This window comes from Ovis canadensis, chromosome X (assembly GCF_042477335.2).
Source record: "Ovis canadensis isolate MfBH-ARS-UI-01 breed Bighorn chromosome X, ARS-UI_OviCan_v2, whole genome shotgun sequence".
NCBI lineage: Eukaryota > Metazoa > Chordata > Mammalia > Artiodactyla > Bovidae > Ovis > Ovis canadensis.
This window is the reverse complement of record NC_091727.1, coordinates 115294113-115319787: the sequence shown is the minus strand read 5'-3', so window position 1 is coordinate 115319787 and position 25675 is coordinate 115294113. Positions and strand designations below refer to the sequence as shown.

The following is a 25675-nucleotide window of genomic DNA, read 5'->3' as shown; positions in this document are numbered from 1 at the left end:
ATGATCAAAACATTAAAAGTGTATATTAATATGTTTTGGTTGTACAATATAATGTTTTCTTAAAGGTGTGCCTCATGATGATTTGATCTATGTATACATTGTGAAATGATTACACAGTGGAATTGACAAATCCATCACTTCACATAGTATCTTTTTATTTTTCTTATGGCAAGAACACTTAGGATGACTCTCAACCAAATTCAAGTGTACTGGGCTCCCCAGGTTATTTAAACTGGCACAGCTGCAGTCAAGAGCGATGCTCTGCCCCTTGCCCCTCCAGGTGTGGTCTACGGCAGCAGCTGGGAGCTTTCTAGGAATGCAGAGTCTCAGGCCCCATCCACCTAAATCAGAATCTTCACTTTAACAAGGACCCCAAGCCATCTGTCCAAGCAATAACATTTGAAAAGCAAGGCCAAAGAGCCGGGCAGCAAAGTGTGGACTTTCAGGTGCCCCCAGTTTCCAGGGGAGTGTGTGGCTGCTTGGTTGGGAGCCAGTCTCCACTCCTCCACAAGTCCCAACTTCACGGCTGCCTCGGCGTTTGGCCAGGCTGCTGGGTCGACATCCTAGTGTAGCAGCGTAAATAAGGTCTTCACATGGACCAAAAATCCCGTCCTGGATAGCGGCAGCAAAGCCGAGCTCTGGATTTCATCGGGAGAGCTGGGAAGAGCAGAGTATGTTTGCCAGGAGCCCTCTCTGACGAGTGGGAACAATAGAAGAAAGCATCAACCCTCGCGGTCCCGTCACGTCCCTGCACCCAACTACCCGCGGGGTTGGGCCTCGCAACCCCTGCCCGCATTGCTGAGCAGAGATGCTTGTCAGGGAATGGCTCTCAGAGCTGCAGCTCCCTGCAACTCTCCCCCACCCCACCCCACCCCACCCCTCTCCCCTCCCCTCCCCAAAGCGATCAGACAGGTTCCGAATGTCTGCCTGGTTTTGGCCCAATTCTTGGGCTGGGCCGAGTAGGTGGAGCCGGGACCCCCTCGTTGCCTGGCTCCCAGCTTTGGGCGTCACGCTGCCCCCGTTCGCCTAGACCCAGCCGGTTAGGGGAGACGTGAGCCCGGGGCTGGCTGCAGGCCCCAGGGCGCCGGCGGGCTGCTCTGTCCCCGGGGGGCGGACTGAGCGCGTGGCTTCCCGGGCGGTCTGGCACTGCCTGCGCCACCGCCCGCCCGCCGGTCCGGTTGCCTGGCCAGGAAATGTCTTCTTACTGGAAAGACGGCTGTTGTCTGCTGCGGCAGCGGGTGACAGAGTCTGAAACCAATTTGCACAAGCCCTGGGTGACCAAAAAACTTTGTGTTCCTTTCGGGGAGTGTTCTGCTAGAAGCAGCGTTGTTTTTTTTTTTTAAAGCCACCTGTCGGGTCCCATTTCGTAAATGAGCCCACCCCAACCCCACCGGAGGAGGGTGAGAGTGTAGGAAGCATTCCCAAGGTGGAGGAGGCTTTCACATCACTGGAGGCACGGAGTCGCAGCGCCCAGGACACAGCCCCTCCAGAGCCAGCTGTTTGCCATGTAACTGAGAGCTGAGTCCTCTGAGGACACTGGGATGGTTGGGTAAACACTCTCCTTGTCTCTCCAGCAGCTGAGGGAAGCCAGGGCACCCAGTAGTTTCTCAGCCAAAGAACCAAGGTGCCTCCTTCTAAAAGCCACAGGCACTGAGTCTTTCCCTGGAGGACACATAGCTTCTGAGAAAAGCAGACTGTGGCCCCTTTTGTGGGAAAACATATCTATAAAATCCTGTGCCTGGATGCTCAGCACTGGCCCTGAGGCTTGTACCCACCTGCCTCCATCTTGGCAGTGGTTCCCTGGGCATGGGCCTGGTTGCCACTAAGAAATTGGCTCCCTTGTCAGCTCACTCCCTGCCTTCTTTCTCCTGTTTCCTTAAGTTTTTCATACTCTTCTCTTGTTCTCTCCAGCTTTCTTCATCATCTCTCCCCATTCATTCCATCTCTCCTTCTCTTCCTTCCTTATTCATTTTTTTAAAAAATAAATGCACTCATCAGGTATTAGGGCTTCCCTGGTGGCTCAGTGGTAAAGAATCTGCCTGCTAATACAGGAGCTGCAGGAGACACAGGTTCGATCCTTGGGTGGGGAAGATCCCCTGAAGAAGGAAATGGCAGCCCCCTTTAGTAGTCTTGCCTGGGAAATTCCCATGGACAGAGGAGCCTGACAGGACAGCCCATAGGGTTACAAAAGAGTCAGACACGACTTAGTGACTAAACAACAACATTAGGTATTAAGCACTGTAGTAGTCGGCTCAGGTTGCCATAATTAACACACCGTGGATTGGGTGGCTTAAACAACAGAAATTTATTTGTCACAGTCCTGGAGACTGGAAGTTTGAGATCAAAGTGCCCACATGGTAAGGTCTTGGTGAGACTCTCCCTGGCTTGCAGCCTTTATCCACTGTGTCCTCATGTGGCCTAGGGGAGGGGGATATTTCTCTCTCTTTCTCTCTTCCATTTCTTATCAGGCCACAGTACCATGGGATTAGGGCCCACCCTTATGACCTCAATTAACCAGATGCGAGCAGTATTGTTAACAAAGTGTGAACAGAAGGCAAAAGGAGAATGGACAGGCAGGAGCGAATAGAAATCAAGGAGGGTTTGACAGAAGAGGTGACTTTTGAGCTGGCTCTTGAAGCTTGAGAAGGAGTTTGCCAGACAAAGAAGGGAGGCAAAAAGAGTGGCATGTGCAAAAGCGTAAAGTTGTGAAAGGGTGTGGCCTGCTTGATAAGCAGTGAAAATTTTTGTAGTAGTAGAGATGAGAGTATATAAGGAGGTGTGGCAGGGGATGCTACATGGAACTCTCTTGTGAAGGGTTCAAGCAAGAAATGATGATGACCCAAGCTAAGGTAGGGACAGTGGGGATGGAAAGTAAGAACAGAATGCTGGAGACATTAGCGAGACCAAATTGGCTGGCTGAATGGTGGAGTGAAGAGGCAGCAGGGGAGAACTCCGGATTTTGAGCTTAGGGGACTGGCATCATGGGCTGAGATATGGAAGGAAGAGTAGGTCTGAGGTGGGGGGTGAGAGTAGACATAGCCACTGTGGGGTATCTCCAGGACATCCTGTGGAGGTAGGCTAGATGCGGTGAGTGAAGCAGGAACAGAACAAACTCTACGTAGGTTCATGAACACGTGTGAGGAAAGTATCTGATGCTGGGGAGAGAACTATGCCAAATGATTAGAGGGACTGGAGCTTAGCATTCACACAGGGCTGGGAATAATGCTGGTTCCCATCCAGCTAAAACTGAGGCATTGGCGAAAGTACACAGAAGGGTCTTGCCTTGGTATTAGAGAGTAATTAGTTCTACACTGAGCACTGCTCTGGTCTCATCTAACAAAGCTTAACAGCAAGACCCAAGAGGGACCAAGAATTTCCAAGAAACGTAGCTAAGTCCCAGAACAAAGTTCAAGAGTATATATAGCAAGGTTTCTCAACTTCAGAACAACTGACATTTTGAGCTAGATAATTCTTTGTTGTGGGGGCTCTCCTGTACATTGGAGGGTGTTTACCATGATACCTGGCCCTACTTATTGGATACCAAGACCAGAGAAACAAAGCCATCCCTGGTTGGGAACCACTGCTTGTAGGAATACAGTCATAGTAAAGAATCCAACAAAGTAGAACTCACAATGTGTGGCTCCAATTAAAAAAAAAAAATTACCTGGCATTGACAGAGCAGGAAACTATGGCCAATAAGAAGGTGGTAAATCACTAACTGAAGTCAAATCAGAACTGACTTATAGTTAAAACTGGTAAACAAAGATACTAAAACAGTTATTGTAACTGCATTCCAGATGTTCAGAAAGTTAAGTAGAGCCATGGGAGGTATTTTTAAATACCCAAATCAAACTTATAGAGGTGGAAACTACAACATGTGAGGTGAAAAATACATTAGATGGAATTAATGGCAGATTAGACACTGCAGAAAAAAAGGCTAGTGAACTTGAACACAAAGCAGTAGAAAGGAATCAAAATGAAATACACACAGAAAAGAGAATTAAAAAATGAACAGAACATCAGTGAGTTGTAGGAAAAATTCAAGTGGCATAATCTAAAAAAGTTGGAGTCACTGAGGGAGAAAAAGAGACAAAAGGGAACAGAAATATTTGAAGAAATAATGGATAAAATTTTTCCAAATTTGATGAAGATTATAAACTCAGAGATCCAAGGTAACTCCAAGTGCAAGAAAGATGAAGAAAATGACACCAAGACACATCATAATCAAATTTCTCAACATCAGTGATAAATAGAACATCTTAGTAGTAGCCGGACAAAAAGGGCATTTTATGTACAGAGAAACAAAGATAAGACTTCTCATTGTAAACAATGCAAATGAGAAGACTATAGAGCAAAATCTTTTTAAAAACAAAGACAAAAACCCCTGTTAAGCAGGGATTCTATATCAGGCAAAAATATCTTTCAAAAAGGAAGGCCAGGGAATTCCCTGGTGGTTCAGTGGTTAGGGCTTGACCCATTCACTACCAAGTTTGATCTCTGGTCAGGGAACTAAGATCCTGCAAGCTGCCTGGTAGGGTCAAAAAAAAAAAGAAAGAAAGAAATACCAAACAGACACATACTACCAGAAATGGAAGGAAGATGATAGCAGATGAAAATATGGATCTACGCAAAAGAAAGAAATATTAATAGTAACCATATGGGTAATTATATAAGATTTTGAAAAATTATTTAAATACCTTTGGTAGTGGACTATTTAAGAAAAAAAATAATAATGCAGTGTGGGATTTATAATCTACATAAACAAAATGTATGACAACAGTGAGAAAAGGGCATATATTTACTATTGTAAATATGTTTTCATGGTATAGGTTATGTGGCATATACCATTTGAAGATCAACTGAGGTAAGTTAAAGATGTTTACTATAAACCTAAAAGTAACCACTAAAATAATAAAAGTCATAGCTGATAAATACATAAATGAGATAAAATAGAATCACAAAAGATATTTAATTAGTCCCAAAAAAGACAGAAATAAGAAAAAGAAAAAAGGAAACAAAGAACAGATTGGACAAATAGAAAACAGGTAACAATATGATAGACTTAAACCTAACTATATCAATAATCAATTGAAATGTAAATGATTTAAATACCCAAATAAAATGCAGAGATTGTAATTGGATATAAAAGCAAGAACCAATTATATACTGCCTACAAGTATAGAACATTCCGAAAACTAAGATCATGGCATCCGGTCCCATCACTTCATGGCAAACAGATGGAGAAACAGTGGAAATAGTGGCTGACTTTATATTTTGGGGCTCCAAAATCATTGCAGATGGTGATTGCAGCCATGAAATTAAAAGACGCTTACTCCTTGGAAGAAAAGTGATGACCAACCCAGACAGCATATTAAAAAGCAGAGACATTACTTTGCCAACAAAGGTCCGTCTAGTCAAGGCTATGGTTTTTCCAGTAGTCATGTATGGATGTGAGAGTTGGACTATAAAGAAGGCTGAGCACAGAAGAATTGATGCTTTTGAACTGTGGTGTTGGAGAAGACTCTTAAGAGTCCCTTGGATTGCAAGGAGATCCAACCAGTCCATCCTAAAGGAGATCTGTCCTGGGTGTTCATTGGAAGGACTGATGTTGAAGCTGAAACTCCAATATTTTGGCCACCTGATATGAAGAGCTGACTCACTGGAAAAGACCCTGATATTGGGAAAGATTGAAGGCAGGAGGAGAAGAGGACGACAGAGGATGAGATGATTAGACGGCATCACCGACTCAATGGATATGAGTTTGGGTAAACTCTGGAAATTGGTGATGAACAGGGAGGCCTGTCGTGCTGTGGTTCATGGGGTTGCAAAGAGTCGGACACGACTGAGCGACTGAACTGAACTGAACTGAACAAGTATAGATCTTCCTCTACTCACTTTGGGCTTATGTCCCAACAAACCAATCATAAGTTGAAAATTCATTTAATATACCTAACTTATTGATGCCGGGAAAGATTGAGGGTAAAAGAAGAGGGTGGCAGAGGATGAGATGGTTAGATAGCATCACCGACTCAATGGATGTGAGTTTGAGCAAACTCCAGGAGATAGTGAAGGATAGGGGAGCCTGGTGTGCCACAGACCATGGTGTGGCAAAGAGTTGGACGTGACTTAGTGACTGAACAACAACAACAACACTGAACATCATGGTTTAGGCAAACCTACCTTAAACATGGTCAGAACACTTACATTAACCTACAGTTGGGCAAAAATGATCTAACACAAAGTCTGTTTTATATCAATATATCTCATGTAGTTCATTGAATACTGAAAGTTACAAACAGAACAGTTGTCTGGATACAGAATAATTCTAAGTGTATTGATTATTTACCCTCATGGTCACATGGCTGACTGGGAGCTGTGACTTGGTGCCACCATCCAGCATCACAAGAGTATGGTACCATATGTTCCTAGCCTAGGAAAAAAATCAAAATTCAAAACTTGAATTATGGTTTCTATTGAATATGTATTGCTTTACACCATCATAAGGTCGAAAATCACAAGTTAAATCACTGTAAGTCAGGGACTGTCTGTAAAGCATTTTAGCTATAAAGTTTAAAATAGGTTGAAAAAGTTAAAGTATGGGAAAATGATATACCAAGGTAACACTAATCAAAAGAAATTTGGAACAGCAATATTAAATGATATTAAGCAAAAGTTAATATCGGAGGTAAAGGTCATTTCATAGTGATAAGTGGATCAGTTCATTAAGAGGACATGACAATGCTAAGCATTTATGCACCACATAACAGAACTTCAAAATACATGATGCAAAAGCCGACAGAACTACAGCTAGAAACAGAAAAGTTCAAAGTTACAGTAGAAAATTTCAACTCTCATGTTTCATTGATAGATAGAATAAGTAGGCAGAAAATCAGCAGCAAATATCTAGAAGATAAGTATAACAGCATTATCCAACTTGATCTAATTGTCACTTATAGAACATTCCATCCAACAACAGCAGAATACATACTCTTTTCAAGAGCATACAGTACATTTACCAAGCTAGATAATATTCTGGGCCACAAGTCTCAAAAATTCAAAATAATTAAGTCATACAAAGTATATTCTCTGACTAAAATGAATTTAAATTAGAAACCAATAACAGAAAAATCTCTGGAAATTTCCCAAATATCTGGAAACTAAATCACACACTTCTAAATAATCCACAAGGCAAAGAAGAAATAAAAATGTAGAGACTATCATGAAATGGATAAAAATGAAAACACAACATAACATAATTTGTGAGATGCCACTAAATGTCTATAGTAGAAAAGAAGAAAGGTCTCAAATCAATGATTTTCAGCTTCCATAATAAAAATCTAGAGAAAGATGAACAAATGAAACCCAAAGTAAGGCAAAACCAATACAGTATTGTAAAGTAAAATTTAAAAAAAAAACTGAAAAAAACCCAAAGTAAGTAGACAAAGGCAGATAATAAAGATCAGAATAGAAATTGAGGAAATAGAAAAGAAATAAACAATAGAGAAGATAAATGAAACCAAAAGCTGATTCTTTGAGAAGATCCATAAAATGGTTCATCTCTAGCCAGACTGATCAGAAAAAGAAGAAAAAAGACACAAATTGCCCATATGAGGAATGACAGAGGTGATATAACTACTGATTCTACAGATATTAAAAGGATACTAAGGGAATATTATAAACAATAAATTTGACAACTTAGGTGAAATGGACAGGTCTCTTGGAAAACACAAAAGCTCACTCAAGAAGAAATGCGTACTGTGAATAGCCCTCCATTAGGGAAAGTGAATTTATAGTTAAACACATGCTACAAAGACATCTTCTTGGCCAAATGGCTTCACTAATGAATTCTATGGGGAGGGAAGTAGGAGGAGGATTCAGGATTGGGAACATGTGTACGCTCATGGGGGATTCATGTTGATGTATGGCAAAACCAATACAATATTATAAAGTAAGTAGCCTCCAATAAAAATAAATAAATAAATAAAAATTTAAAAAGCAAAACAGAAAAAAAAAATTAAAGAAGTAATACCAATTCTATACAAAGTCTTCCAGAAAGTTGAAAAGGAAAACATAGTTCCCCATTAATTCGATTTGTGTTTATTATCAGCATTACCACGATAACAAAATCAGAAAAAGACATAACAAGAAAACTACAGACCAATATCTCTCATAAATACAGATGTAAAACTTTAACAAATCAATGTAGCCAAATATATAAAAAGAATATAGCCACATCAAGTGTGGTTTTTTCCAGCAAGGCAAATTTGGTTTACCATTTGAAAATCAAGCAGTTGTAATTCACCATATTGATGAACAAAAAAACTCTAAGCATATGATTATTTCAATAGATGCAGAAAAAGAACTTGACAAAATCCAACATCTATTCCTAAGGAAAACTCTCAGCAAGCTAGAAATAGAAGGAAACTTCCTCAACTTGATGAAGGGTATTATGAAAAACCTACAGTTAACATAACATTTAATGGTCAACTACTGAATTCTTTCCCTCTAAGATCAGGAGCAAGACAAGGATGTCTGCCCTTATTCAACATTTTACTGGAAGTTCTAGCCAATGCAAATAGTTAAGAAAATGAAACAAAAAGCATCTAGATAAGAAAGGAAGATGTAAAACTTTATTTGCAGATATATGATCATCTATGTAGAAAATCTACTGAGATCTACAAGAAAGCTACTAGAACTATGAAGTGACGTTAGTAAGGTTTCAGAATACTAGATCACTTTTTATTTCTATATACTAGCAACAAAAATAATTGGAAATTGAAGTTGTTTTTTTTTAAATTCTTGGCTGCAGGCCCACAGCATGTGGGACCAGGGATTGAACCCATTGGAAGGTGGAGTCTGAACCACTGGACTGCCAAGGAAGTTCCAGAAACTGAAGTTTTCAAACAATGCTGTTTACAATTCAATGGGGGAAAAATAGCCTTTTCAACAAATGTTGCTAGAACAAATGGATATCCACATGCAAAAGAATGAAGCTGGTCTCCTTCCTAACACCATACATAAAAGTTAACTCAAAATAATCCTAGGCCTAAATGTAAGAGAGGTGAAACTGTAAAATTCTTAGAAGAAAACAGCTGTAAATCTGTATGCCCTTGGATTAGGCAATTGTTTTTTAGATATGACACAAGCAAAAGCAACCAAACAAAATATAGACACATTGGGTTTAATCAACATTAAAAACTTTTGTGCATCAAAGGACACTATGAAGAAAGTGAAAAAGTACACAGAATGGGAGAAAATATTTGCAAATCATACATTTGATAAGGGTCTAGTATCCCACAATATAAAAGAATTCTTACAACTCAACAATAAAAAGATAAAACTCAAGTAAAAGGGACTTTGCTGATAGTACAGTGGTTGAGAATCTGCCATGCAATGCAGGTGGCCTGGGTTTGATCCCTGGTGGGAGAACAAAGATCCCACATGCCAAGGATCAACTAAACCCACATGTCACAGCTACTGAAGCCAGCAACCTCTGGAGCCTGAGAGACACAACTAGAGAGTCCGTGAGTGGCCACGAAAGGATCTCACATGATGCAACGAAGATCCTGTATGCTACAACTGAGACCCGATGCAGCCAAATAAAATAATAAATAAATACATGAAAAAACAATGGCAAAAGATCTGAACAGACACTTCTCCAAAGAAATCTCTAAATGGTTACACGTGAAACATCATTCAGTTCAGTTCAGTTCAGTCACTCAGTTGTGTCCGACTCTTTGCAACCCCATGAATCACAGCATGCCAGGCCTCCCTGTCCATCACCAACTCCCAGAGTTCACCCAAACTCATGTGCATCGAGTCAGTGATGCCATCCAGCCATCTCATCCTCTGTCATCCCCTTCTCCTCCTGCCCCCAATCCTTTCCAGCATCAGTGTCTTTCCCAATGAGTCAAATCTTTGCATGAGGTGGCCAAAGTATTGGAGTTTCAGCCTCAGCATCAGTCCTTCCAATGAATACCCAGGACTGATCTCCTTTAGGATGGGCTGGTTGGATCGCCTTGCAGTCCAAGGAACTCACAAGAGTCTTCTCCAACACCACAGTTCAAAAGCATCAATTCTTTGGTACTCAGCTTTCTTCACAGTCCAACTCTCACATCCACACATGACCACTGGAAAAACCATAGCCTTGACCAGATGGACCTTTGTTGGCAAAGAAATCTCTCTGCTTTTTAATATGCTACCTAGTCATTGAAGTGAAGTGAAGTGAAGTCGCTCAGTCGTGTCCGACTCTTTGCGACCCCATGGACTATAGCCTACCAGGCTCCTCCCTCCATGGGATTCTCCAGGCAAGAGTACTGGAGTGGATTGCCATTTCCTTCTCCAGGGGATCTTCCCAACCCAGGGATCGAACTCTGGTCTCCTGCATTCCAGGCAGACACTTTAACCTCTGAGCCACCAGGGAAGTCCTGTGTCATTAGGGACATGCAAATCAAGATCACAGTGAGATACCATCTCACATGCATTAGGATAGTTATAATAAAAGCAAGAGTGGAAAATACGTGTTGGGGGAGAATGTGGAGAAATTGGAACCCTTATACATTGCTGGTGGGAATGTAAAATTGTGCAACTTCTATGGAAAATGCTTTGGCAGTTTCTCACAAAGTTAATCATAGAGTTACTATAGTAGAAGTAATGTTAGTTGCTCAGTCATGTCTGACTCTTTGCAACGCTATGGACTATAGCCTGCCAGGCTCCTCTGTCCATGGAATTCTCCAGGCAAGAATACTGGAGTGGGTTGTCATTTCCTCCTCCAGGGGAACTTTCCAACTCAGGGATCGAACCTGGGTTTCCTGCATTGCAGGCAGATTCTTTACTATTTGAGTCGCCAGGGAAGCCCTATATAGAGTTCTTACATGACCCAACAATTCCACTCCAACGTATATACAGCCACGGGAGACCTGAAAGCATGTCCACACAGAAACTTGTACACAAACATCTATACCATCATTATTCATAGTAGTCCAAAAATGATAACAACTACAAATGTTCATTAACTGACGAAAGGATAAACAATAGTGGTATGTCCATATAGTGGAATGTTGTTCAGTCATAAAAAGGAATGATGTACTGAAACAAGCTACCACATGGATGAAACTTGAAAATATGATGCTTAATGAAAGAAGCCATTCATAAAAGGCCACATGGTATATGATTCCATTTGTATGAAATATATGGAAGAGGTACCTTACCTGTCTCCTGAGAAACCTTATGCAGATTAAGAAGCAATAATTAGAACCAGACACGGAACAACAGACTGGCTCAAACTTAGGAAAGAAGTATGTAAAGGCTGTATATTGTCACCCTGCTTATTTAACTTCTATGCAGAGTAGATCATGCAAAATGCCAGGCTGGATGAATCCCAAGCTGGAATTGAGATTGATGGCAGAAATATCAGTACCACTCTAATGGCAGAAGGTGAAGAGAAATTAAAGAGCTTCCTGATGAGGGTGAAAGAGGAGAGTGAAAAACCTGGCTTAAGACTCAACATTCAAAAGACTAAGATCAGGGCATCCAGTCTCATCACTTCATGGCAAACAGAAGGGGAAAAAGTGAAAGCAGTGACAGATTTTATTTTCTTGGGCTCCAAAGTCACTGTGACTGCAGCCGTGAAATTAAAAGACAATTGCTCCTTGGAAGGAAAGCTATGAAAAACCTAGCCAGTGTATTAAAAAAGCAGAGACATCACTTTGCCAACAAAGGTCCATCTAGTCAAAGCTATGGGTTTTCTAGTAGTCTTGTATGGATATGAGAGTTGTACCATAAGGATGGCTGAATGCCAAAGAATCGATGCTTTTGAACTGTGGTGCTGGAGAAGAGTTTTGAGAGTCCTTTGGACTGAGAAGTGACGCTGCTCAGTTGTGCATCTCTTTGCGATCCCATGGACTTGTAGCTTACTAGGCTCCTCTGTCGGTGGAATTTTCCAGGTAAGAGTGCTGGAGTGGGTTACCATTTCCTTCTCCAGGGGATCTTCCTGGCCTGGGGATCGAACCCAGGTCTCCCGCATTGCAGGCAGATGCTTTACCCTCTGAGCTACCAGGGAAGCCCCAGTGAAAGTTGCTCAGTTCTGGCTGACTCTTTGCAATCCCATGGACTGTATAGTTCTCCAGGCCAGAATACTGGAGTGGGTAACTTTTTCTCTTCTCTAGCAGATCCTCCCAACCCAGGAAGACTTTTGAGAGTCCTTTGTACTGCAAGGAGATCAAAGCAGTCAATCCTTTAGGAAGTCAACCCTGAATTGAAAGGCCTGATGCTGAAGCTCCAAGACTTTGACCACCTGATGCGAAGGACCGACTCATTGGAAAAGACCCTGATGCTGGGAAAGATTAAAGGCAGGAAAAGAAGGGAGTGACAGAGGATGAGATGGTTGTATGGCATCACCAATTCAATGGACATGAGTTTGAGCAAATTCTGGAAGATAGTGAAGGACAGGGAAGCCTGTGTGGCTGCAGTCCATGGGGTCACAAAGAGTTGGACATGACTTAGCAAGTGAATGACAACAACATGGAAGAAGCAAATCCATAGAGATATAAGTACAATAGATTAGTGGTTACTAGGGGATGGAGGCAGGGGTGAACTGAATGCTTATAGATACAGAAGTTCTTTTTAGGGTGATGGAAATATTCTGTAATTAGATAGTGGTGATGGTTATACAACTTAGTGAATATACTAACAACCACTGAGTTGCACACTATAAAATGGTGAATTTTATGTGAATTATATGTCAGTTTAAATTTTTTAATTTAAAAAAATTATTATTTTTTGATTGTGCAGCTTGGGGATCTTAGTTCCCTGACCATGTATTGAACCTGCGCCTGGGAAGTGAAAGTCCCTCTGGACCTCCAGGGAATTCCTTATCCCAATATTTTAAATGGGATAGATTTCAATCGATATTTTTCAAAGGAAGATGTATAAAAGGCCAATAAGCACATTAAAAGATGCTCAATATCAGTGGTCATTCAGTTCAGTTCAGTTCAGTCGCTCAGTTGTGTCCGACTCTTTGCGACCCCATGAATTGCAGCATGCCAGGCCTCCCTGTCCATCACCAACTCCTGGAGTTCACTCAGACTCACGTCCATCGAGTCGGTGATGCCATCCAGCCATCTCATCCTCTGTTGTCCCCTTCTCCCCCTGCCCCCAATCCCTCCCAGCATCAGGGTCTTTTCCAATGAGTCAACTCTTCACATGAGGTGGCCAAAGTATTAGAGTTTCAGCTTTAGCATCAGTCCTTCCAACGAACACCCAGGACCGACTTCCTTTAGAATGGACTTGTTGGATCTCCTTGCAGTCCAAGGGACTCTCAAGAGTCTTCTCCAACACCACAGTTCAAAAGCATCAATTCTTCGGCACTCAGCTTTCTTCACAGTCCAACTCTCACATCCATACATGACTACTGGAAAAACCATAGCCTTGACTAGACAGACCTTTGTTGGCAAAGTAATGCCTCTGCTTTTTAATATGCTATCTAGGTTGGTCATAACTTTCCTTCCAAGGAGTAAGCGTCTTTTAATTTCATGGCTGCAATTACCATCTGCAGTGATTTTGGAGCCCCCCCAAAATAAAGTCTGACCCTGTTTCCACTGTTTCCGAATCTATTTCCCATGAAGTGATGGGACCAGATGCCATGATCTTCGTTTTCTGAATGTTGAGCTTTAAGCCAACTTTTTCACTATCCTCTTTCACTTTCATCAGTGGTCATTAGGAAAATCAAATCAAAACCACAGTGAGATATCAGTTTACATTGCTAGGATGGCTCGAATTAAAAAAAAAAAGTAGAACAATAAGATAGTAAGATGAGTAAAAATAGGAACCTCATGCCTTGTTGGTGGGATTGTAAAATGGGACAGCTGCATTGGAAAATAGTTTGGTAGTTCCTCAAAAGGTTAAATATAGTTACCATATGAAGGTAAAAGCTCATAGGCACATACCTAAGAGAGCTGAAGATACACATATATGCAAAAATTAGTACCTGAATGTTCATAGAAGCATTTATCACAACAGTCAAAAATCAGAAACAACTTACTGATGCATATGACACTATTAATACAGACAACATAAAGGAATCTCAAAATAATTCTGCCGAGGGAAAGAAACCAGCTCAAAAAATGCATAGTGTGCTATTCCATTTATATAAAATTCTGGAAAATGCTAACTATACAGTAACAGAAAGAAGATCAGTGGTTGCCTGGGGACGGGGGACTGCAGAGGGGATGAAGTGAAGGATTACAACGGGGCAGAAGGCAACTTTAGGGAGTGATGGAAATGTGATGGTGGTGATGGCTTCATGGAGATATGCATATGTCAAAACTTAGCAAATTGTACACATTTTGTACAGCAGGCAAATGTGAAGGTTACTGTATGTTGATTATTTCTCAAGTAAAAGTATAATACAAAATTTTAAAAGGAGCAGGTTTGTTTATTTTTTTATTTGACCACGCTGGGTCTTAGTTGCGGCAGGCGAGATCTTTGATCTTCCTTGTGGGATTTTTAGTTGCGGCATGTGGGATCTAGTCCCCTGACCAGAGATTGAACCCAGGCCCCCTGCATTGGGAGCTTGGAGTCTTAGCCACGGGACCACCAGGGAAGTCCCAGAAGCAGGTTTTTGAGCAGATGAACTGCCAGGTCCTTTCCAGCTCTGATTCTGTGATAGCTATTAGAGGGGATTATCCCAAAGCCTTGCACGGAAATGGTGCTTTGTAATAGGATGCCCAAATAATTGAGATTAAACAAGATTTTGTTTGAATTATTCAGAAACAGGCCTTGTTCTTTACTTTCTGGACTGTGTAGACAGAGCTCCAAAGCCCAGTTGAATGACGGAGTAGGGAAGCACACCCTCCAGGCAGTGGGAAAACGTTCAGGTCAGAGGAGGAAACTGGGGAAACGACAGCCTAATGAGCTCTGCTCTTTCCAACTTCTTTAAGTCTATGATTCAGAGGATCGGCTCGTCATGGACATTCCAGACCAGTGAGGCATCTCAGAACCATGAATGCATAGACATCCCAGGGGAAAAAACAATGGAAGACAAGGTGGAAATGAGAAATGGCCTTTTTAGGTCTCTTGACCCAAATGCAGGGAGCTGAGAGGATATGGAGGAAGAGGTGGAAGTGTCCCTTCCCTGCAGGAAAGGAGATTATGACTTGACAGGGTCTGGGGAAATCAAATGCAAGACACTGAAGAACTGGAATGTCAGGCCTCCAGGGATGCCTTCTAGATGGACGTGCCAGAGGAGCAGGAGGAAGGAGGTGATCCCCTTCCCGCCTGTTGGCAGTGAAAGCCAAGAAGGCAAGGAAGGGAAAGAATGAAAAGCCCAGAGGCACGCTTCAAAGTCATTTGTCAGCTGGGCAGCGCCTGAAGCCAGTGCCAAGGTTGATGGATCACCTCGTGGAAAGCACAAGCGGAGATGGACCCAGCCTGGGAGGCTGTCACCCTCCCCTCAGCCCGCACCTGGAGCAGATGCTTTAAAGAAGACGATTAAAACCCTCGATGCCCAGAGTGACTCAGGGCAATCTTTACACCTGAGGAGAGTGGCATTTTCTTTTGATCCCAGAGGATGATAAGTTAGGAGCTGCAAGTCTGAAGCAGGGAAATGGAGTGTCCATGTAATCTTATCCTACCCAGCAGAGCTCCTACAGAAACTCTTATTCTAAAGGGTCCTTTCTTGCTTCCACCCTCGAATCTCCTGCTGCCCCAGACCCTGGGCAGGGTGCCTCCCTGGCTCCCAAAGGGCTGATTAAATGAGTAAGGCATCTCATGGTTTATAAAGCCCCTTTCCCTCCATGATCTCATTTTTCTCATTATTCAACCCTGTAAGATAGGCATTGTTTCTCTCATTTCTAGCAGAGGAACACGAGCGATGAGAACACAGATGTTTGGATGAATTAATTAATTCATATATTCATTCAAATAATGACTGAACACCTACTATGTGTTGGACACCAGTTAGGTTCTGAGGACAGTGATGAAACCAGACAGCCACAGGCCCTCATGGAGCTCAATCAGTTGGGGTTGGTGGGGAAGGTAGGTGAGGAGAGTTATTGATACAATGCAAATCTAATTGCAAACTATGAGAGATATGATGATTTCTCAGCTGGTCTGGGGGCCAAGGCAAGCATCACTTAAGGAAGTGGTATTTGACCTTAGAGCTGAGCTGATGCATGATGGGTGTTAGACAAGAGAAGATGGGGTGGAGTAGAGAGTTCTCCAAGAGGAAAGGACATGACACTGCAGATAGAAAGAGGGAGAGAGGCAAGACAGGTGGCTGGCAACTTGCAGGCCATGGCCAAGAGTTGGGTCTCAACCCTCAGAGCCACTGGGAACCATGGAAGACTGGCAAACTGAGCAGGCCAGCCTAACTATTCTGGTTGCTTTGGAGAATGATGTGCAAGGACTGATGGGGCTTAAATGAGGATGGGGCACAGAAACGTAGAGAAGTATACAGATTTGAGAGAGATTTGGAAGCAACGTGGACAGAAAGTTCATGCTTTTACGATTCCAGCATGCTGGGGATGCGAGCAGAGGTAGTGGGTGCAGTAGGTTGAATGGGAGTGCACAAAAGATATATCCATGTCTAAACCCCTAGAAACTGTGAATGTAACCTTATTTGGAAAAAGGTCTTTGCAGATGTAACTAAGTTATGGATTCCAAGAGGAGGTCAGCCTGCATCATGCGGGTGGGCATTAAATCCAGTGGTAAATGAGAGAAGCAGGGACTTCCCTGGTGGTCCAGTGGCTAAGACTCTGAGCTCCCAATGCAGGGGACCTGGGTTCCATCCCTGGTCAGGGAACTAGATCCCACATGCCACAGCTAAAAATCCCATGTGCCAAAACGAAGACTGAGGATCCTGCATGCTGCAGCTAAGACCTGGAGCAGTCAAATACATAAATATTTTAGAAAAGAGAGAGGCAGACGGAGGTCACACAGACAGAGAGAAGGCCATGTGAAGATGTTGCAGCCCCAAACCAAGGGATGCCTGGAGTCATCACAAGTTCAAAGAAGCAAGGAAGGATTCTCACCTAGAACCTTCTTGATTTCAGACTTCTAGCCTCCAGAGCTGGAATAGAATAAGTTTCTGCTGTTTTAAGCCACCTAGTTTGTGGTAATTTGTTACAGCCACCTTCAGAAAGTAATATGTGAGATTTTGCTGTAAAATGGCTACGTTTCTTTTTCTTTTTTCCCCCTCAAATGTTACCTTTTTAAAGTTAATACATTACTGGGCTCTCTCTTTCTGTGTTCCAGAAATGTATGGAAGACGAAGAAGTGAGACATCAAGAAGCTCTCAGTCTGTGACCTGGGTTAAGACCAAAGCTGTGACAATGCCATCTCTGATCACCGTAGGGGTAGAAACTCACATCTGGGATGGAGCAAAGCTGACCGAGATGATCTCGCTAGCTTAACCTCATTATCTCAGAGCTCTAAGCACACAGCCAAACTGGTCACAGACTTAACACCTAGTCCCCATCCATCTTTGCTCTGTCTCAGCACACAAAGGTACCAGATTTGAGGTGGTATAATACCCCACCTTATGTAAGTCTGGTTAAGATTAGCCAGCAAAGCAAGAAGAAGAAAGGTTCACTGGCCCACTGGACCTTGGAGATAAACCTGCTCATTTGGGCGTGGCCATCCTAGTTCACAGGGCCTTGCTGCTTGAGGAAGGAATTCATAGCCCCCACCACCACCACACCGGGGAACCAGTGTATTTATAGACCTTGGAGGAGAGGAAGGATGGAGGCTCCTGGGAGACGTCATAGAGGATGTGCAGAGGAAATGAAACTGCTCTGAAAGACCAACGGGAGGAACGGGGACCTGTGTGGGTCTGGGCGAGGCTGAAGGATCAGAAGGAATGGGCAGGATGCAGGAAAAAGGGGCAACTCTGGGGGCTAGGGTGGCAGTGGGGGTGGAAGAACATTTCCTTACCTTTTTGGAGGCTCCCTCTTAGGACTGGATCCCGCTAGTGAGAAGTCAGTCCGTTGAAAATATTTGATATATTGCCAGTGATCTGAATTCCATTGCCATAATACCTTTCAGGAATGTAGCTGTGTAATGTGAGGCGTATCTGTGAGGGAACCCCTGATCTCTTAAATATATAAGAGAAACTGGGAATGTATGTTGTTTGCAAAGAAGTTGGAAGAAATGTAAACGTTGAATAAACATTTCTGGGACATTTGGAACCTATTTGCAAGTGGCAGAAACATACCCTGTGAAAGGATTTAGCATGCAAGGGGACTGAGTTATGGAATTAAAGCCAGGGATGTGAATAGAGGTAGTGTGGTTATGCTGCAAAATGGCTACTTCTCTAATTTTTGCAAAAGTGATAACTTATAATGTTTAGTATTTGACGCTGCATGCTTGGGGCAAGGGCAAGTGTGAGAGGCAAGACCTTAATCTGTTGCCAGGGTTAGGATCCAGTTGATGATAAAGACTGGGAGGGTCCAAGGCAAGGGGAGAATCATACAGCTAGCTGAAGAAGAAATCCTGGCAATGTCCCAAAATCCCAACAACTGACTTTTCCCCCCCAATTGGTCATTAGGATCTTTTGATTTATAGAGTAAGTTTCAGCCTAGTTTCCATGTAATTAACATCATGGTTTCACACTCAAAGTGGGAAAGTTAATCCCTGAAGATATATTAAGTTTCTACTGTATGGCAAACATTGCGTTGGTTGCTCTGGGGCATATAGATGAGTTAGAAAGCTCAATTCTAGCCAATAGAATCAGAAAGACAAATACTTAGTAATGAGACAGTGAAAATTCATGTTCTCTGCTGGTGCTGAGCCAAGCAAAGATCATTTGTCAAGGAGCTAGTTAGTGAGGCATCAACCAGCAGCCTTTTCTGCTGTTTTTCAAGTTCCTGTTAAGTAGCTACAGAGACAGCGGAAGCTTTGAGGCTCTTCTTAAAGACTTTTCACCAAGGTTGCTGCTACTGAACTTCTCTGATCATTAATTTAGCTTATGTCTTAGGAAACAAATTGGATGAGTGATATTGGGAAGGTTCATTATTATGATGTGCTCCAGAAGGCCTGACTGTGAATGAGAGTCGGTGACTAACCACAGCCGTTCTGAGTGGCTTCACAGTCAGCCGGGGCACTGCTCAGCCAGTGAGTGAGTGACAGCTGTATGCAGGGAAGGCACCGAGGGAAAAGCAAGAGACACGAGTTAATCACATCTAGGTCTCTGTCCCGACTTTGCCGCTGGCTTTCTGTGTAACCTTGGGCAAGTCACTATTCCTTTCTGGACCTCAGTTTCTCTATCTGCATAATGAGGGGGTTGGGATTCTTTCGGTTAGGGAGTGTTCTCTGAGTACTGGCTAGGCTTATCACTCTCCAGATGTGCACTTCTCACTCCACTTTTTATATTACTCCTATTAACATAGCCACCACCAATTAGGGGTGGGGGGAGTTCACATCTTTGTGTTATTTCTGCTAACTCTTGCTGTCGACCCATCTCAGAACCTGTTGGACAGGCTGTAATGATTTTGCCCAAATAAGGATACCTGATATTTATCATAAACCCAGATTGATTATTAACATGACTGTACTTCCTGGAGAATCCCATGGACAGAGGAGCCTACAGATGGGCTACAGTCCATGGGGTTGCAAACAGTCAGACACAACTGAGTGACTAACACACGTTCAATGAATATTTATTATTTGCTTTGGGCATTAGCACTGCTGGTAAGAACACAAAAATGAGTAAGGCATAGCCTTACTATCTCTTACTGTTGTTAAGATATACACAAATACCTCTGAGAATATATAAAATTTATATAATGCTTCCCTTACTAGAAGAGTCAAGCAGTGTACCAAGTACTTCCTAGGTATTGTTGGGTTTAATCCTTTCAATTTTCCAGGGAGCTAAGCCCCCCCTTTTTTTCAGATGAGGAACCTAAAATTCAGAAATAATTTGCTCTAAGTTACCTATTTAGGGACAGTGGTGTTATTTCAGAACCCAGAAGCTTAACCACTATGCTTCACTGCTTCCTAATTTGATTCAAGACAGTACAAGTGCAGTGTTAGAAGTGCGAATAGGGCTTCTCGGTGGTTCAGGAGTTAAGAATCCACCTGCCAATGCAGGGGACACGGGTTTGACCTCTGGTCTGGGAAGATCCCATATGCCATGGAACAACCAAGCCCATGTGCCACAACTACTGAGCCTGCGTGCCTAGAGCCCATGCTCTCTGTAACGAGAAGAGCCTGCACACTGCAATGAAGAGCAGCCCCTGCTCACCACAGCTATAGAAAGCCCATACGCAGCAACCAACACCCAATGTGGCCATAAATAAGTTAATCTTAAAAAAAGAAGTGCAAATAAAGTGATATATTAGGCTCAGAGAAGTGAGAATTTGCTTCTCAAAGTTCAGTGAGGGAAGTGTGTGGTCTTCCAGGTTAAGCAGACCTGGGAAAATTTCTTAACTTCTGTTAGCCTCAGTTGCCTCATCTGTAAAACGGGAATGGTGAGAAGTAGGACAACTTCATGGGCATGAGGATTAAATGAGTTAACATATGTGAAGTGCTTCACATGCAGCAGATACTCAATAAATTTTAGCTACATCCTCCTCCTCCTCTGTGGGGACAGTAAGAGAGGAATGGGCTACAACAGGAATGCACTCTGAGGTTTCAGCATATGAACCTATGAGTTGAAACTTGGGTTGTTACAAAAACACTACTTTGAAGAATTACATGCACCCCCCTACTGTTCACAGCAGTGTTATTTACAAATGCCAAGATGGAAGTAACCTGTGTCCATCAACAGATGAATGGATAAAGCTGTGGTATATATTCAATGGAATATTATTTAGCCATAAAAGGAGTGAAATCTTGCCATTTGCAACAACATGGATGAAGCTGGAGGGTTTTACACTTAGTGAAATAAGTCAGACAAAGAAAGACAAACGGTGTATGATATCACTTATATGTGGAATCTAAAAATAAAACAAACTAGTGAATATAACAAAACAGAAACAGACTCACAGACACAGAGAACAAACTAGTGGCTACAATTGGGGAGATTAGGGGGGAGTGGCAAGGTGAGAGTAGGGGATGAAGAGGCACCAACTACTGAGTACATAATAAATCGAATACAAGGATATATTATATTGTACAGCACAGGGGATATGGCCAATATTTTATAACTTTAAATGGAGTATAGGCTTCCCTGGTGGCTCAGATGGTAAAGCGTCTGCCTGCAATGCAGGAGACCCGGGTTTGATCCCCAGGGTGGGAAGATCTTCTGGAGAAGGAAATGGCAACCCACTCCAGTACTATTGCCTGGAAAACTCCATGGACAGAGGAGCCTGGTAGGCTGCAGTCCATGGGTTGCAAAGAGTCGGACACGACTGAGCAACTTCACTTTCACTTTCATAGTCTATAAGAATGTTGAATCACTATGTTGTACACCTGAAACTAATATAATATTGTAAATTAACTCTACCCCAACAAAATTTTTTTTTTTTTAAAAAAAGAAGGTTGGGTTGTAAGTTGTCAGAGGGGAATCCCTTTTTGAGTTGACTCTGAAGCAAGGTGAGCTCTATATGGTGGTGGTTTAGTTGCCAAGTCGTGTCCAACTCTTGCAACCCCATGGACTGTAGCTGCCAGGTTCTTCTGTCCATGGGATTCTCCAGGAAAGAATACTGGGGTGGGTTGCCATTTCTTTCTCCAGGGGATCTTTCTGACCCAGGAATTGAACCCGGTCTCCTGCATTGCAGGCAGACTCTTTACCAACTGAGCTACGAGGGAAGCTGGAGCTCTATATAAAGCAGTCAAATGAAACAACTAAGCCTATATGCCACTATTGAGCCTGCGTGCCTAGAGCCCACACTCTGCAATGAGAGAAGCCCTGCACACCGCAATGAAGTACAGTGTCTTTTTTGAGCCAAAGTCACGAGAATACCTCTTTGCTTGAAAGGGTGGAGCTTGATACTACTCTGGGGAATAGGACATACTTCATCGGACTACTATCATAATACCATACCTGGGAGGCAAACCTCAAATTCTTGTCATGCATTAACTTCCTGGATCAAGTGTATTCATCAGATTAACTCCAGTAGAGATGGGTGCTTTGGGGGAATAAGATAGTGAACAGTTCTGATGTCTACTAAGAAGAGAGGTATGGATGGAACAGGGCAAAGATAGAGCTGTTCTTTCCTGATCAGTTCCAAGAGATCAGAGGCCAGAGCCCAAAGGTAGGTGGGTGGGTGGGGGGGATCTTATCAGTAAAAGGAGAAAACTAACATTGACTGAGCAACTACTGTGGCTGGGGCCTGTGCTAAGTACTTTACAGGCATTATTTTGTTTAATCTCCCAACATAACTAGGTAGGTACTATTATTACCCCCATTTGCTAACTGAAGACATTTAGGCTCAGAGAGGTTAAAAAACTTGCCCAAAGTCACACAACTAAGGGTTGAGGCTGAGCATCAGGATTTGAACTCAGGTATTTGAAATTCCAGAAACTGAGTTCTTTCTGATACACCACACTGCTCACTGCAACCTAGAGGACAGGGAGTCAACCAAGCAGCAGAGGCTGGCAGTGAAGGAATACAGAGGTCACCAAGCAGAATGGAATAGCTTGTGCACAGCGCCCATGAGGGCAACGAGTCACAGGCTGGCTTCACAGGGGTCCGATATCTCATCTCAGTCTCCAACAGTACAGTGGATCTACCCTGGTCCTCAGAATTGCCTCTGAACTTGATTGGAAACCGACTCTTGCCCCTCCTTACAGGCTCCAATTGCAAGAATGCTGCTGCCTCAGGGCAGGAAGGTGGGGACAGCAGCTTGCACCTCCTCCCCATCCTTGGAGAAAAGAAAGAAAGAAAGTGAAGTAGCTCAGTTGTGTCCGACTCTTTGCGACCCCATGGACTGTAGCCTACCAGGCTCCTCCATCCATGGGATTTTCCAGGCAAGAGTACTGGAGTGGGTTGCCATTTCCTTCTCCAGGAGATCTTCCCGACCCAGGGATTGAACCCAGATCTCCTGCATTGTAGGCAGACGCTTTACCGTCTGAGCCACCAGGGAAGATAGCAAAGACCTTTAAACATTTATTCTGCTAATATGAACTCAGCAATGTCCTCTTCCGAACAAAAGACAGCACATAGTTCTACCAACAGTCAGTTATTTCTTCAGCAAGTTGCCTCCAATGCCAACTTTTTGCCACACACTGCATGAGTTTCTATCATTCTGATGACCTTCAATGGGTGGAGACAAGTATGCAAACTAGTTATTTGAATAAGCTACTGAGATATACAGGAACCCACAAGGGTTTCAGGATGACTAAGCTGAGTTATATCCCTTACCTCACAGGCCTCGGTTCTGAAAGGGGTATCCTGGTAGTGGACCCTCTCCACAGGCCCACAGAACATGGCATGCAGATACAAAAGTGCAGGCTGAAATAACTGCCAATGAAAGTTATAACCATAGCTGTTAAGAAGAAGATAAAGTTACCATTGGCAAGAGTGGACTGAGAAGGGAAAAAGATGAGATCTAGAAGACTAAGAAAGGAAAAAGATGTGATCTTGGATCCAGGATTGGAAAAATGGATGCAGTTCAGTGAAGTGGAGAGAAGAATTAGATTAAAACATAACTCTCCCACATGGTCAGCTCTTTAAATCTTGCTTTCAATGCATGTCTTGGGAATTCCCTGGTGCTCCAGTGGTTAGGACTCCAAGCTTTCACTGCTGATGGTCTGAGATCAATCCCTAGTCAGGAAACTGAAATCCCACAAGCTGCACAGTGCAGCTTCTATTTACTGAGAGTTGTTTGTCTTAAATTTGTATTTGGCTTTGCTTTTGTATGTTGTTCCCTTGAGCATTTTGAAGACAAAGTAAGGTGGGGAAAAGGATTATAGAAGAAAGAATGAGGGACTTCCCCGGTGGTCCAGTGGCTGGGACTTCATGCTCCCAACACTGGGGGCCCAGGTCCGATCCCCAGGCAGGGAAGTAGATCCCACATACCTCAGTTAACACTCAGCACAGCCAAATGAAGAAAGAAAGAAGAAAGAATGACTGGGCTACTCTAGCCCAACATTGTCAAATAGAACTTTCTGCAATGGTTGAAAGGTTCTATTCTGTGCCGTTCAATTCAGTAGCCTCTAGTCATAGATGGATACTGAGCAATTGACATGTGGCCAGTGCAACCGGGGAAATGATTTTTTCATTTTAATTTAAATGTCACTGGGGCCAATTGCATTAGACAAAGCAGCTCTTAGTTCAGTTCAGTCGTTCAGTCATGTCCTTAGAGAGAGCAGCTCTTAGTTCAGTTCAGTCGCTCAGTCATGTCCAACTCTTTGAGACCCCATGAATCACAGCACGCCAGGCCTCCCTGTCCATCACCAACTCCCGGAGTTCACTCAGACTCATGTCCATTGAGTCAGTGATGCCATCCAGCCATCTCATCCTCTGTCGTCCCCTTCTCCTCCTGCCCCCAATCCCTCCCAGCATCAGAGTCTTTTCCAATGAGTCCACTCTTCGCATGAGGTGGCCAAAGTATTTAAGTTTCAGCTTTAGCATCATTCCTTCCAAAGAATACCCAGGGCTGATCTCTTTTAGAATGGACTAGTTGGATCTCCTTGCAGTCCAAGGGACTCTCAAGAGTCTTCTCCAACAGTTCAAAAGCATCAATCCTTCAGCGCTCAGCCTTCTTCACAGTCCAACTTTCACATCCATACATGACCACAGGAAAAACCATAGCCTTGACTAGACGGACCTTAGTCAGCAAAGTAATGTCTCTGCTTTTTAATATGCTATCTAGGTTGGTCATAACTTTTCTTCTGAGGAGTAAGAGTCTTTTAATTTCATGGCTGCAATCACCATCTGCTGTGATTTTGGAGCCCCAAAAAATAAAGTCTGACACTGTTTCCACTGTTTCCCCATCTATTTCCCATGAAGTGATGGGACCGGAGGCCATGATCTTCGTTTTCTGAATGCTGAGCTTTAAGCCAACTTTTTCACTTTCCTCTTTCACTTTCATCAAGAGGCTCTTTAGTTCCTCTTCACTTTCTGCCATAAAGGTGGTGTCATCTGCATATCTGAAGTTATTGATAGTTCTCCCAGCAATCTTGATTCCAGCTTGTGCTTCTTCCAGTCCAGCATTTCTCATGATGTACTCTGCATGTAAGTTAAATAAGCAGGGTGACAATATACAGCCTTGACGTACTCCTTTTCCTATTTGGAACCAGTCTGTTGTTCCATGTCCAGTTCTAACTGTTGCTTCCTGACCTGCATACAGATTTCTCAAGAGGCAGATCAGGTGGTCTGGTATTCCCATCTCTCTCAGAATTTTCCACAGTTTATTGTGATCCACACAGTCAAAGGCTTTGGCACAGTCAATAAAGCAGAAATAGATGTTTTTCTGGAACTCTCTTGCTTTTTCGATGATCCAGCGGATGTTGGCAATTTGATCTCTGGTTCCTCTGCCTTTTCTAAAACCAGCTAGAACATCTGGAAGTTCACAGTTCACGTATTGCTGAAGCCTGGTTGGGAGAATTTTGAGCATTACTTTACTAGCATGTGAGATGAGTGCAATTGTGTGGTAGTTTGAGCATTCTTTGGCATTGCCTTTCTTTGGGATTGGAATGAAAACTGACCTTTTCCAGTCCTGTGGCCACTGCTGAGTTTTCCAAATGTGCTGGCATATTGAGTGCAGCACTTTCACAAAATCATCTTTCAGGA

At 43.0% G+C, this 25675-nt stretch overlaps 1 long non-coding RNA gene across 1 annotated transcript in view; it reads right to left on the bottom strand.

Moving 5' to 3' along the window:
- Nucleotides 1-136: 136 nt before the first annotated feature.
- Nucleotides 137-25675, bottom strand: part of LOC138930486 (uncharacterized) — a 29798-nt gene continuing 4259 nt past the window's right edge. The window contains exon 2 of the long non-coding RNA XR_011446199.1: nucleotides 137-693. This is a non-coding gene — a long non-coding RNA (uncharacterized lncRNA). The remainder of the gene's footprint in view (nucleotides 694-25675) is intronic.